Here is a 14,520-nt window from a genome sequence, read left to right as displayed (position 1 = left end):
GTGCTGGGGGGCGCACAGCAGGTCCCTGCCCTCCCCACGCTCTGGCCTCTAATTAGCCTCCAGCAGTTCACTTCTGTCCCTAACGGAGGAATCTGGGCACAGCGGGTGAAATGAACCGGGGAAGGGGTGAGGGGGGCACGGGGGAGAATCCCGAGCCCAGCACCCCTCCGGCAGTGCCAAGCCGCCAGGCAAAGCGCCCCAAAGCCATGAACTCCGCAGGCCCCCCCCCCCGCAGCACCACAGCCCGAAGGATTTGGGGCTTCACATCTCCCCTTCCCACGCCGGGATGCTGCCGAAGACGCCAAGTCAGCACTTCCAGCGGCGAGACACCTCCGGACCGGCCCCGGCCCAGGCTCCTCCCGCTCCGTGCCCAAAACCTTTCAGGATCTCAAGGCAAAACCCGTGGAGAAAAATCCAACTCGAAGCCCTTTCCCTCTCCTTTCCCGCAGCTGCCCCCGCGGCCCGGCCAAGAATAATCCCCGCTCCCCCCCCTGCCCTTAATCTAATCTCCCCGGCTGGGAGGCTGGACGGATCCCGGCGGGGTTTGGGTTTCCCGTTTCCAGCCAAAAGATCCCGAGGAGCCAGAGCCGGGAAGAGCCCAAACAAAGAGCCAGAGCCAGAGCCCAGCTGCAGCTTCGACGCCCAGAGTGGGATGGTGCAGGGGGGCCGCGGGACACGGAGCCCTCGGAAAACTTCCGATGCCAGCGGAGCCATCCCCTGGGGACGAGAATGCGTTAAAAGATCCCGAACCAGCGGAACGCTGTCAGAATGGCCACGAGAAGCCTGCCCTGGATGGTGGCAAAGCTGGGAAACGAATTAGTTTAGGGTTCAGAAATGGGAGGGTCCCGAGGAGCCATCCCGGGGCTAACGGCGTGCACCGGGATAACGCACCGGGATAACGGGATGCAGGGAGAGCTCATCCCCAGGGAAGCAGCGGCAAGGGGGCAAGGGCCAGGCTCCAGCGCTGGCGTCAAGCCTGTGTGGGCACAGCAGCACCCCACCCCCCTAGTGGGTACCCTGGCAGAGGAGGAGGGCAGCACCCCAAGGGTAAAAGAGATGCCGGGAGGCTGCGGACCGAGCAGCCCCAGCTCAACCTACCCGGGGGGCGTTCTGCAACTGGGTGGGGGGATGTCAGCAGCTGGGGGGGGTTGCAACTGGTAGAGGCGAGGAGGTGTTGCAACTGGTTGAGGTCGGCAGGGGATCTTCCACACTGCAGCCCCGGGAGGGGGTGTGCAACAACTGAGATGAAACACCCCCCCCCCCGGGGACCACTGCAACGGGTCAGAGGGGGGGAGAGGATCGCAACTGTCTGGGAAGGCTACAACCCCCCGAGGGCACTGCGACTGATCAGGGGTCTGCAGGCGGTCTTGCAACTGATTAGGGGGCTGTAGCCCCCCCGGGGCCATTGCAACTGTTGGAGGAGATCTGCAACCAGTCAGGGGTCTGAAGAGGGTATCTCGACTGGACGTGGGGGCTGCAAACCCTCCCGAGGGACATAGCAACTGGTCGGGGGATATGCAGCAAGTCCGAGAGCACTGCAACCGGACCGAGGGGCGCAAGCTCCCCAGGCCCCCTCAGCCACCCGAGAGGCACTGCAAGAGGTCGGAGCCGGGAGACTGCGAACAGTCCGAGGGCACTAGAACCGGGGGGGGGCGTGCAACCCCCCCCCAGTGGGGCACTGCAATCGAGCAGCGAGGATTGCAACTGGCCGGGGTTGGGGGCTGGTATTTTGCAACCCCCCTGAATAGCTGCAACACCCTCACCTCCGCCAACATCGTTAAAACCGGCCGGGGGGCTCTGCAGCCCCCCGGGATCACCGCAAACCCCGAAACCATCGCACCCACCCGGCGGGGGTCACCGCAGAAAACTGTAACGGTGGGGCCAAACCGCACGCGGCTGGAGGTCAGCCGTGGTTGGGGGGGGTTGGAGGTGGGGGGGGGGGAACTGGACACCGGAGACACGGACGCACGCTGCAACCGCGGCCCGCAGCGGGCGAAGGGGCGGCGGGGAAAGGCAAGTTACTTCCCGCACCGGAGGGGATGGAAGGCGGCTGGGGGGAGGGGGGAAAGGAGGGAAAGCGGGGGAGTGGTGGGGGTTGGCCCCGCTGCTGCCGCCGCCACCGCCGCCGCCACACGTGCCCCGCCGGCCGGGCCGCTTTGTCCGCGGCGCTCGGCGCGGCTCCGCCCGCCCCCTGCGCGGCGGCCCCGCCGGTGAGTGACAGCCCTACCTGCCCGCCAATCTTCATCACACCGGCACCGGCCTGACAAGCGCGGCCGCCGCTCGCCGCCCGCCCGGCCCCGCCGCCGCCGCCGCCGCCGCCACGCCCCGCGGCAAGCCCCGCCCCGCGACTGGCCTCGCGCCGGGCTCTGCCCCTCGCCCCGCCCCCTCGCCGCCGATAGGCCCCGCCCGAGGCCCCGCCCCTGGTCCCGACGGGACACGCCCCCCGCGCGACGCTCACCGCCTCCCCCTGCCGGCGCCCTGCGCCCCCTGCTGGCGCTCCTCACGCACACCGCCGGGCGCCGAACTGCCCCCGCCGCGCAGCCGCCGCGCAGCCTCCGCGCCCCTCCACCCCAGCGCCTGAGTCCTCCTCATGGCACCCGGCAGACGCTCCCTCCCCACACAGGCTGCATTCGCCACCCACCAACGCATTCGCCGTACCAGGAGTGTCTGGCAGCCAAACAGTTGACCAATTTGCCCCCCCCAAGATGTTTACCTCCCAGACGTATCTGCCCCCTCCAAACACACGTGCACCCCCCAGCCGCATCTGCCCGCTCAAACGCGTTTGCCTCTTCAGACACAATTTAACCCCAGCAGCACCTCCAAACCACGTTTACCCCTGCAAACACATTTTCCCCCCTGAAGCAGCCCTTGTGCCCGAGACACGTGTCTCCCAAACACATTTGACCCCCCCAGAGCTGCCTCTCAAAACACATTTGCCCCCCCAAACACACTTGCCCAAATCGTATTTGCCCCTCGACAGCATTTGCTCCCCAAACACCTTTCCTCCCCCCCATCATTTGTCCCCACCTCAGCCGCATTCTCCCTCCCCCCCCCCCCCCCCCCCCCCCCGCCACATTCTGAGCCAACCTCTGTGGCCTTTGCCGCTGCCTCCCCCAAGGGTGTCACTCCCATCAGTGTCACGAACACCCCCAGAGGGGTCACAAATACCCCTCCCCCCTCTGCATCACCTTTAATTTTGGGGCACCTAAACCACCCCACCCTCCCCAGAGCATTTCCCCCCCCGGCTCTTCCCCTGGGCTTATCCTGGCTCAAACCCCTCCCTTTTCCAGGGATCTGGGAATGAAGGTTTGCTGGAGTGGGAGGCTGGGAGCACCGTGCCCTGCATCCGTGCTTCACTGCAGGGGCCACAGAGATGGACTTCCCTGAGCACGGTTTGGATTCTCCCAGCTTCCCATCCCCTTCCCCAGTACAAACTGCCATCAACATCACGCTGGGTTAGGAAATGCTGAACCTCTGACCATTCCCTAAGCAACATTGGATAGGAGAGAGGGAATCACTGCAAATAATCCTGGAATTCTTTCAGGATAGGATAGAGTTGGCTCCAAAGAGTGTGATGTGTGAGCCAGAAGGATGGGCAAGGGATGGTCACGGAGCCACAGGTCTGCTAGGAGATGTGGATAAATGAGCTTAAACTAAAGGCTGAGAGCCCAAACCACCTCATTTTCCCTCTCAAATTCTCCACCGGTCCCCATTCCTCAATCCCTCCTTCCAGCTTATCCCCCCAGAAACCCTACAGAAAATATCTGCCCCTCCTCCATGGCAGCAGCCTCTAAAACATGGAGACCTTTGGATTGGTCCTCAACTGCTCCCTGCTGACTCCTTGATTATCCCAAGTCCACTCCTTGAGCATCCCACATTCATTCCCTGAGTATCCCATGTTTGCTCTTCAAGCATCCCAAGTTCTTTCCTTGCACATCTCACATTTTCTCCTCCAGCATCATTCCTCTTCCCACATTCCTGTTGCTGTTCTCCAAAGCAGTTCTATTGCTAGCTTTGGAATCTCCAGGATTCATCCTCCTGGAAAAGCACCCAGGTAAATTAAAATCTCCTGTGCTCGATCCTGGGGGATTGTGCCCAGAGGAGCAGCTTCCTGCTGCAGGAGGTCACTCTGGGATGGTCTTTTTTTTGCTCAGATCTCATCCCACAGGACTGGGAATGCTGAGCCCTCATCTCTCCACCCTGCATCACCCTCACACAGCCCATGCTGATGCAGCACCCACCAGGAAGAGGCCTCCAAGACTCAGGAATCCTGACCAAACACCTCCTGCCCTGCCCCTATCTCAAGCTGTAGCATGGACAGTTGGAAAAACTCCCTGGAATGAGACCTCCTTCATCCCTCAGCCCTGATTCCAGAGCAGGTTGGTGGTTCCCTCTGGGAGAGAAGGACAATGCAAGACTGAGCTGTGCAGCTGAGCCTGGCTTAAAGAGTACCGGGGGCAGGAAGATGTCCCCTCTGAGCACTCTGTATAAGGAAGTTGGATCCCCTCAGGAATTACAGGATGGTAAAATAGGATCCTTAATTTAGGGCTCCATTTGGATCAGATCCTTTTCCAAGAGCTGGGTAGCACCCAGCAGACCTTCAGCCCTGTGCCTCAGGCACTACCCTGGCACCAGGAGATGATGCTGGATGCAAACTACCCCCGAATTTCAACCAGGGGTCAGGGCTGGGTCCAGTCTTCCTGAACATCTTCATCACTGAGCTTCATGAAGGCTCAGATGGGAAGAGTGGAGACACCTCTCAGGCTGTGCTGGCACCCAGGGAGCCCTGGGCAGGCTGCAGAGCTGGGCCAGAGCAACCTAATGGAGGTCAGGCAGGGCAAGGGCAGGTCCTGGCCCTGGGCAGGAGCAACCTCCTGCAGCAGCACAGCTGAGGGGGAGCTGCTGGGAAGCAGCTGCAAGGAGCAGGAGCTGGCAGTGCTGGGGGGCACAAGTGGGCAGGAGGCAGCAGTGTGGGCTGGGGGCCAAGGAGGGCAAAGGTTTGGTGGGGGGCACGGAGCAGAGAGTGGGCAGCAGGGCAAGGGAGGTTGTGCTGCCCTGTGCTGTGCCCTGCTGAGGCCACCTGTGCAGTGCTGGGCCCAGCTGTGTGGTGCCCAGGGGCAGAGGCAGGGCAGTGGTGCAGAGAGTGCAGTGGGGGCTGGGAAGCTGCTGAGGGGCCTGGAGCAGCTGTGTGAGGAGCAAAGGCTGAGAGCCCTGGGGCTGAGAGGCTGCAGGAGAGCAGCCCCAGAGGGCATCTGCTGAGTGCTCAGCAGCAAGAGCTGAAGGAGCTGTGGGGAGCAGGAGCCTGGGGCCAGGCTCTTGGCAGTGGTGGGCAGTGGCAGGCCAAGGGGCAAGGGGCAGAGAGTGGCAGGCAGGAGGCTGCCTGTGGAGAGGAGGAGAAAGTTGTTTGTTGTGAGGGTGCTGGAGCCTGGAGCAGGCTGCCCAGAGAGGCTGTGGAGTGTCCTTGTGTGGAGAGCTTCCAACCCCCCTGGCACTGTGCTGCTGGGCAAGCTGCTGGGGGTGCCCTGCTGGGGCAGGGCTTGGGCTGCAGGATCTCCAGAGGTCCCACATCCTGCTGGGTTCAGGGACTGGACCCCACACTAAGGTGACAGAGTTAATTCTGAAGCCACTAAGCATTTTGAGTAGGCTCAGTCAAGCCAGAGCAGGTGACCTGAGGCTGCCTTGCCAGCGAGTGACAGCCTGGGATCTCTCGGGGAGCGGTTGGACATGATGACCTCAAAGGTCTCTTCCAACGTCAATACTTCCATAATTCCATAAACATGGGAAGAGATAACTGAAGGCAGGGAAAGGCTATATCAGTGATCAGTAATCAGTAATCAGTGATCACTGATCAGTGCCAGGATGGGTTGGCACTCCCAAAGGTGAGATGAAGAAAGACCAAGGCTTAAGAAATGAGATCAAAGATCAATGGGTCAGAAGTGAAACAAGCTGAGGGCAACAGAAGGGATTGTCCCCACTGTTGCCTCCAGAATGGAGTGGGAAAACTCCTGGAAAATGGGATTTCTGCTCGTGCCAACTGAGCAGGAGTTAGTCACAGAATGACACAGAAGGTCAGGGGCTGGAAGGGACCTGCAGAGATCACCCAGGCCAAGCCCTTGCCAGGGCAGGGCACCCAGAACACATCCAGGGGGCTCTGGAAAGGCTCCAGGGCAGGACACTCCACAGCCTCTCTGGGCAGCCTGCTCCAGGCTCCAGCACCCTCACAGGGACGAAGTTTGCCCTCCTCTGCCCCTGGCACCTCCTCTGGCCCAGCTTGCCCCCAGTGCCCTTTGGGCCACCCCTGGGCAGAGCCTGGCTGCATCCTGCCCACACTGCCTTGCACATCTCTGGCACAGCACTGAGGGCAGCCCTCAGGCTGCTCTGCTGCCAGCTGCCAGCCCCAGCTCCCTCAGCCTGGCACCACAGGAGGTGCTCACTGCCTGCAGCAGCCTGGGGGCTCTGGGCTGGGCTCTCTGCAGCACTTCCCTGAGCAGCTTCTGCAGCTGAGGGGCCCAGAGCTGGGCACAGGCTTGCAGCTGTGGCCTCAGCAGGCAGAGCAGAGGGCAGGAGAACCTCTCTGCCCTACTCACCACAGCCCTTCTGAGCCAGCCCAGGCTGCCCTTGGCCTTCTTGCCCACCAGGGCACACTGCTGTCTCAGGGGCATCCTTCTGCCCACCAGCACCCCCAGGGCCCTTTCCCCTGTGCTCTCTGCCCCAGCTCAGTGCCAAACCTGCACTGCTCCATGGGGTTGCTCTCCCCCAGCTGCCAGGCCCTGCCCCTGCCCGTGTTGGGCTCCAGTCCATTGCTCCCCAGCCTGCTCTCCAGCCTGGCCAGGTCTGGCTGAATGGCAGCACAGCCTGAGGGCTGGCACCACTGCTGCCAGCCTGGTGTGCCCAGCACACTGCCTGGCACTGCCCTCTGTGCCCTCTGCCAGGTGGTTGATGGAGATATTGAACAGGACTGGTGCCAGTGCTGACCCCTGAGGGACTCCACTGGATCCAGGCCTCCAGCCAGACCCTGTCCCCTTGCCCACAGCTCTCTGTGTCCTTCCCTTCACCCAGCTCCCATCCACATCCCTCCCTTCTCACCCAGGCCACACTGGCTGCAGGGATGCTGTGGCTCATGGAGCTGGGAATTCTCTGTGGGATCCTTCTGGAGGCAAAAAGCAGGAGCAGTGGCAGCTCCTCCACCCTGTGCTGAGCAAGTCCCCACCACCATCCTGCTGCTTCCCAGTGCTTCATTCCCAGGATCAGCTGTCCACAGCTGCCCCTTCAGGCCCTCCAGCACCAAGTCACTGCCAGCAGCCAACTGACTGAGCCTTTCCAAAGCATTCCCGGGAGAAAAAGAGGGGGGAAAGCCCCAACCCCCAGCGCACAGCAAGGAGAACGCAGAGGTGTAAAGCCACTCACCTCCAGCGCTGGCAGCTTGGAGCCTGCTCCCTGCAGGAGCCAGGGCTGGGCTGGGTGGGTGCACACCAGGGAGAGTAAGAAGTGAGAGGATCCCCAACCTGCACCTTCCACAAGTGCTGTGGAGCCAGCCTGGGGGCGGCTGAAGGCACAAGGCAGGCACAGCCTCCCCACGCTGGTGCTTCGCTTGGGTATCTCGGATGCCACTCGGGTTTCCATGGTGGCTGGGCGCCAGCCAGCAGAAGCTGTCTGGAGCTGCTGGATGCTCCCCCCCTGCTTTCGAACCTTGGCTCCACCTGAGATGTTCCCTCACCTTGGCTGGGCTTCAGCAGCCCTTCCCCCTCCTCGCTGCGGGAGCCTCACCACAGCCCCAGCCAGCGGAGCCAGCGCGGTGCCAGCCGCGGCAGGCAGGAGCAGGAGATGGTCACAACTCCTTAAAGATGTAAATTGAGAAGCAGGCAGCCAGACGTGAGCGCTCCGCTCCTGCCCTCGGCAGCCGCAGCTGCTTTGTTGTATTCAGCAGCGGATTCCAGAGCAGGCTCCTGGGGCAGGGATGCAGCTGGGCACGGACCCTGCGCCCCGGCAGCTGCCTCTGCTCTGACCTGGCACCAGGAGACTCCGACGGGGTTGGATTCTGCCTCTTCCCAGCCACCTTTAGTAGAATCACAGAGCCATGGACTGGTCTGGGCCGAAGGGAGCTCCAGAGCTGCTCCAGCCCAGCCTGCACCCCGCAGGGACATCCCCTCCAGCCCAGCTCACCCAGGGCCCTGACAAGCCTCACCCTGAATGGCTCCAGGGATGGGCCTCAGCCACCTCCTTGGGCAGCCTGTCCCAGTGCTCCACCACCCCCACAGCAAAGAACCTGCTCCTCACATCCCATCTCAGCCTCCTCTTCTCCAGCTTGGACCCAGTGCCCCTGCTCCTGCCCTGCAGCCCTCTGCAAGCAGCTTCTCTGCAGCCTCCCTGGAGCCTCTGCAGGCACTGGCAGGATGCTACTAGGTCCCCCCAGAGCCTCCTCCTCTCCAGGCTGCACACCCCCAGCTCCCTCAGCCTGTCTTCAGAGCAGAGCTGCTCCAACCCTCTGGCCATTTTCCTGGCCCCCTCTGCACCTGCTCCATCAGCTCCGTGTCCTGCCCACACTAAGGGCTCGAGAGCTGGACGCAGCACTGCAGTGAGGTCTCACCTGAGCACAGTGCCAAAATCACCTCTCTGACTCTGCTGCCCACCCTTCATCTGTCTGGCTCTGCTGCAGACACAGCTGGAATCCAAAGAAGCCAAAGTCTGGAGGGCTATGGTGATGGCTGTGCTCAAGCCCACATTGGGTTGCTCGTGTCCAGCTGTGTGGTGCCCAGGGGCAGAGGCAGGGCAGTGGTGCAGAGAGTGCAGTGGGGGCTGGGAAGCTGCTGAGGGGCCTGGAGCAGCTGTGTGAGGAGCAAAGGCTGAGAGCCCTGGGGCTGAGAGGCTGCAGGAGAGCAGCCCCAGAGGGCATCTGCTGAGTGCTCAGCAGCAAGAGCTGAAGGAGCTGTGGGGGGCAGGAGCCTGGGGCCAGGCTCTTGGCAGTGGTGGGCAGTGGCAGGCCAAGGGGCAAGGGGCAGAGAGTGGCAGGCAGGAGGCTGCCTGTGGAGAGGAGGAGAAAGTTGTTTGTTGTGAGGGTGCTGGAGCCTGGAGCAGGCTGCCCAGAGAGGCTGTGGAGAGTCCTTGTGTGGAGAGCTTCCAACCCCCCTGGGCACTGTGCTGCTGGGCAAGCTGCTGGGGGTGCCCTGCTGGAGCAGGGCTTGGGCTGGGGCATCCCCAGAGGTCACTTCCCACCCCCTCATGCTGGGTTCTGGGATCCTCTTGCCTCCAAGTTTAACTTGTGGGACTGGGCAGCAGAAGGATGAAGGCTCCACATTGCTCACCTTTGAGCATCCCCAAGCCCAGGCCATGGTCAGAGCATGGAGATGCTCCAGAGGTTGCCCTGCTGGGAGGAACCCAACGAGTCAAAGGGATTTTTGCAGTGGTCCTTGCAGAGTGCAGCAAAGTGCTGGGAGAGTCACCACTGCCTCCTGCAGCTCCTGAGGCTGGGCTGGAGCTGGGGACTTAAAGGTGCTTCAGGCCAGAAGGATTCTGTGACTCTGAACTGGAGCTTTGAGTTGTGCCCCTGACACCTGCAAGGGATTCTTTGGTTGTCCAACCCCAGCAGCATGCTCTGGGAGCTCAAATGTTGTCTCCCCTTGAGCCAGAGGAGCTGGCAGGGAAGCTGGCACAAAATCACCATCCCAGTGAAACAGCAGAGGATGAGACTTGAAGCCCTTCCCACCCTCACCATGTTGGGGTTCTGGGGTTCTCTGCTGGTTGCTCACAGCTCCCCAGCATCACATCCTGCTGGCAGCACCTCCCGATGCCACTGACCCTTTCCCATGAGGAGTCCTTACCCAGCACTCAGCTATGGTGAGTTATGACCGGGAGGATATTAGGGGCCCATTAGAGGCTAACGAGCAGCCGGTGATTAGCCTCATTAGGAGGCACACCAAGAGGATTGATGGTGATGAGCCACTGCCAGGGAGGTGTCAGGACTTCCTTTATGGATGGCTCCTTGGGTTCTGGCCTCAAAAGCTCTTGGGGTGGCAGAAGGGAGAGGCTGGCAGAGGCAGAGGTGAGGAGTTTCCAGAGGTGCTGGCACAGGGAGGGTCTCCCGGAGGAGCAGGGCAGTGGAGTGCTGGAGAAGCAGCTCTCTGGAGCAGCTCTGCAAATGCTGTGCTCAAAGCGATCCAGAGCTGTGCTGGGTGGGCTGAAAGCCTTCTCCCACCAAAATCGTTCTGTGGCTCAGCGATTCCAGCATTCTGAGCACCTCCCCAGACTCTCTCCCTCACTGCCTTCCCTCCCTTGACCTTCCTGTGTGCATCTTCCATCGTTTGTTTCACTCTTCAGCTTTGCCTCTGCTCTCTCACCTGCAGCACCCAGGCAGGGCTCTACAACCCTGATGAAGTCTCTCAGGTAGTTCCTGTCCTTGGCTGGATCAGGCTTTGTTCTGGTGTCACCGAATCATGGAATGGGCTGGGCTGGGAGGGCCCTCACAGCACCCCCAGCCCTCCCCTGCAGCCAGCAGGGACAGCTCCACCAGAGCAGGCTGCCCACAGCCCTGCCCAGCCTCACCTGGGACATCTCCAGGCCTGGGGCCTCAACCACCTCCCTGGGCAACCTGTTGCAGGCTTCCAGCAGCCTCCTGCTGCAGAGCTTGTTCCTCACATCCAACCTCAATCTGCTCTGCTCTCATTTCACCTCCAGGGATGAAGACTCCACCACCTCCCTGGGCAGCCTGTGTCAGGCCTTGACAATCCTTCCAGTGAAGAAATTGCTCCTCATGTCCAATCTAAACCTTTCCTGGAGCAACCCGAGGGAGAGAGACCATTTCCCTTTGCCCTGTCTTTGTTACTTGGCAGCAGAGCCCAGCCCCAGCTGGCTGCAGGCTCCTGGCAGGGAGCTGCAGAGAGCAATGAGGTCTCCTCTCAGCCTCCTCTGCTCCACGCTCAGCACCCCCAGCTCCCTCAGCTGCCCCTCCCCAGCCCTCTTCTCCAGACCCTTCCCCACCTTTGCTGCCCTTCTCTGGCCCTGCTCCAGCTCCTCAGTGTCCTTCTGGCACTCAGGGCCCACAGCTGAACCCAGCACTCAAGGGGTGGCCTCAGCAGAGTAGAGAGGGACAATCCCATCTCCAGACCTGCTGCCCACACCACTGCTGAGCCAGGCCAGGATGCTGGCACCTTCCTTGCCCATCTGGGCCCCCCCTGGTTCCCCTGCAGCTTGCTGGTCACCAATACTCCCAGATCCTTTTTTACTGGGCAGCTTCCAACCACTCTGTCTGCAGCCTGGGACATTCCTGGCCCTGCATGCCCACCTGCAGATCACTGCTAGAGATGGGGCACACCACTGGCTGCCAGCCAGAGTTACCTCCTGCACCATCACTCTCTGTGCCCAGCCATTAACCAGTCTGTTACCCAGAGACGAGTCCACCTGGCTGAGCCAGCAGCCTCTCCAGGACAGCACCATGGGGCATGGTGCCACAGGCAGACAGCTCCACAGCCCTTCCCTCACCACCGCTGGGTCCCCTGCACACAGGAGCTCAGGTTGGTGCTGCAGGACCTGCCCTGCCCAGCCACGGCCCCACACCTCCCATGGGGCACACTCACATCAACCACTCCAGAGTCCAGCACCGAGGGCAGGCTGGCAGCCTGCAGCTCCCCAAGCCTGAGCCCCCTGAAGGGGGCTGCAGGAGAGCTGGGCAGGGGCTGTTCAGAAGGGTCTGTGGTGATGGGGCAAGGAGCAGTGGTTTGAAGCTGAGCAGGGGAGCTGCAGATTGGACATCAGGAAGAAATTCTTTGCTGCAAGGCTGGGGAGACACTGGCACAGGCTGCCCAGAGAGGCTCTACATGGCCTCTGCCTGGAGGTGTCCAAGGCCAGGCTGGATGAGGGCTTGAGCAGCCTGTGCTGGTGGGAGGTGCCCCTGCCCACGGCAGGGGTGCAGCTGGATGAGCTGGAAGGTCCCTTCCAGCCCAACCCATTCTATCATTCCATGACAAACCTTCCCTCTGGCCCTTCTTGCAAATGGGTGCCACAGTGCCCACCTCCAGCCCTCTGCAGCTTCCCCAGGTAGGCTGGACAGCTGCTGGAGGATGGGTGGGAAAGCTCCTCCAAGCCCCCTCAGCACTCCCAGCTGGACCCCAGCCAGCCCCAGAGCCTCAGGAATGTCAAGGTGGCCTGACAGGTCCTGGAGCACTTCCTCGTGGATTATCACAGAATGATAGGGGTTGGAAGGGACCTCTGGGGATCATCCAGCCCAGGACCTACCAGGGTAGGAACACCTGGGGCAGGACACACAGAACACATCCAGCTGGGTCTGGAAAGGCTCCAGAGAAGAAGACTCCACAGCCTCTCTGGGCAGCCTGCTCCAGGCTCCAGCACCCTCACAACAAACAACTTTCTCCTCCTCTCCACAGGCAGCCTCCTGCCTGCCACTCTCTGCCCCTTGCCCCTTGGCCTGCCACTGCCCACCACTGCCAAGAGCCTGGCCCCAGGCTCCTGCCCCCCACAGCTCCTTCAGCTCTTGCTGCTGAGCACTCAGCAGATGCCCTCTGGGGCTGCTCTCCTGCAGCCTCTCAGCCCCAGGGCTCTCAGCCTTTGCTCCTCACACAGCTGCTCCAGGCCCCTCAGCAGCTTCCCAGCCCCCACTGCACTCTCTGCACCACTGCCCTGCCTCTGCCCCTGGGCACCACACAGCTGGGCCCAGCACTGCACACGTGGCCTCAGCAGAGCACAGCACAGGGCAGCACAACCTCCCTTGCCCTGCTGCCCACACTCTGCTCCGTGCCCCCCACCACACCTTTGGCCTCCTTGGCCCCCAGCCCACACTGCTGCCTCCTGCCCACTTGTGCCCCCCAGCACTGCCAGCTCCTGCTCCTTGCAGCTGCTTCCCAGCAGCTCCCCCTCAGCTGTGCTGCTGCAGGAGGTTGTTCCTGCCCAGGGCCAGGACCTGCACTTGTCCTGGTTGAGTCCAGAAGGTTCCTGCAGAGCTCTGATGGGAACTTTCTGGTGCAGTGGCTCCAGAGCTGCCAGCAGAGCTGAGCTGCTGAGCCTTGGATCAGTGAGCAAGGAGGGGCTGGGCGGGGGGGGGAGGGTTGATGGCAGCCCTGGCTCTGGTGCCCATGAGATGGTGGAGGGCAGGAGCCCCCGTGGAAGAAGCTGGGCAGGGAGTGGGGCTGCAGCCCTGGGCTGCAGGAGGCCTAACTCTGCCCTCTCCAAGGAGCTCCCAGGAGGAATCCTCTGGGCTGGGGCTCCAGGAGGTTGGGTGCCCAAGAGAGCTGCTGGGCACTGTTCAAGCAGCTCCTCGAAGCTCAAAGCTGGGGCAGTCCTTTGAGGCAGACATCAAGGAGAGCAGGCAGGAGACCTGCACAGATGAGCAAGGAGCTGCTGGGAAAACTCACGTGGAAGAAAGAAGCTCAGAGCATGTGGGAAGAGGGAGAGAGGATAGGAAACTTGGGAAGGGCCTACTGGAATGGTCTAGCAAGAGAAGTTAGATCTTGGTTGGAACAGAAGAAGGATGCTGAAGCCTGCATCGCTGCTTGGCTTGCTGAGAGGCACAAAAAGCCAACGGCTCCTGGGCACTGGCACTGCTTTGCCCCTCTCTGGTCTCTTCCACTCACTCTGGCTAACAGCTGAGCCTTGCTGGCTGCTTTCTGTCTGGGGGGAGAGGCTGGCGTGGGCCCCTCTGGGCTTTCTTCGGGTTTCTGTATCACTCCTAAACTGGCTCAGGCTGCAGCCCCTGTAGGCAGAGGTCCTGTGTGCTTGCTGGCCACAGAGCTCTGTCTTACTTCCAGGCTCTCTGAGCTGGTCTGGTAAATTTTAACTGGGGGGGGACCTAGCACATTTATTTCAAATAAATATAACTGGATGTATGAAGTGCAGAGAACCCCAAACAGCTTCATCTGAGCTTCCTGGTCAGATCAGGAATGCCTCAATGGAGCTGGGCCCATCTTGGATGCCAAAAAGAAACGGTCCTTGGGGCTGGGCAGAGCTGCCCCTGTGTGGCTCCCGGCAGAAACGGAGTGTGGCTGCTCCCCAGGAACTGCAAATTAAAGTCTCAGAGAAGCTGCACAGAATCCCAGAATGCCAAAGGGGCCCCAGGGTCCAGCCTTGCTGGGTCACAGCAGAGTTGAAATGAGCTGGGCCAGCAGCCTGCCAAGCTGCCTTCAAAGTGTCTAGGGTAGAATCACTGCTTCCCTAGGGAGATTATTCCAATGCCCAGTGTCATGGAGAGTCTCCTCAAGTCCAGTGGCAATCTCCCCAAGAGTGACCTGTCTCCATCACTGTAACCTGTCCCCATCCCTGTAACCTGTTCCCATCCCCATAGCCTGTCTCCCTCAGTGTAACCTGTCTCCATCACTATAACTTGCCCCCATCCCCATATCTTGTCCCCATCCCCATAGCCTGTCCCCATCGCTATAACCTGTCTCCATCACTGTAACCTGTCCCCATCCCCGTAACCTGTTCCCATCCCCATAACCTGTCCCCATTGCTATAGCCTGTTCCCATCCCTGTAACCTGTCCCCATCCCCATAACCTGTCCCCATCCCCATAGCCTGT

At 61.4% G+C, this 14,520-nt stretch overlaps 1 protein-coding gene across 6 annotated transcripts in view; it reads right to left on the bottom strand.

Moving 5' to 3' along the window:
* The window catches only part of PKNOX2 (PBX/knotted 1 homeobox 2), a 140,403-nt gene extending 138,095 nt beyond the window's left edge, over nucleotides 1-2,308 (bottom strand). For 4 of the 6 annotated variants that reach the window (XM_064173326.1, XM_064173332.1, XM_064173333.1 and 1 more), the window contains exon 1: nucleotides 2,228-2,308. The gene's annotated coding sequence lies outside the window, so the exon portion shown is untranslated. The remainder of the gene's footprint in view (nucleotides 1-2,227) is intronic. The other 2 variants (XM_064173327.1, XM_064173330.1) reach the window with 2 other exon arrangements.
* Nucleotides 2,309-14,520: the final 12,212 nt, after the last annotated feature.

The sequence above is a fragment of the Pogoniulus pusillus genome, chromosome 38 (assembly GCF_015220805.1).
Source record: "Pogoniulus pusillus isolate bPogPus1 chromosome 38, bPogPus1.pri, whole genome shotgun sequence".
Taxonomy (NCBI): Eukaryota; Metazoa; Chordata; class Aves; order Piciformes; family Lybiidae; genus Pogoniulus; species Pogoniulus pusillus.
This window is presented reverse-complemented; position numbering and strand designations above follow the sequence as displayed.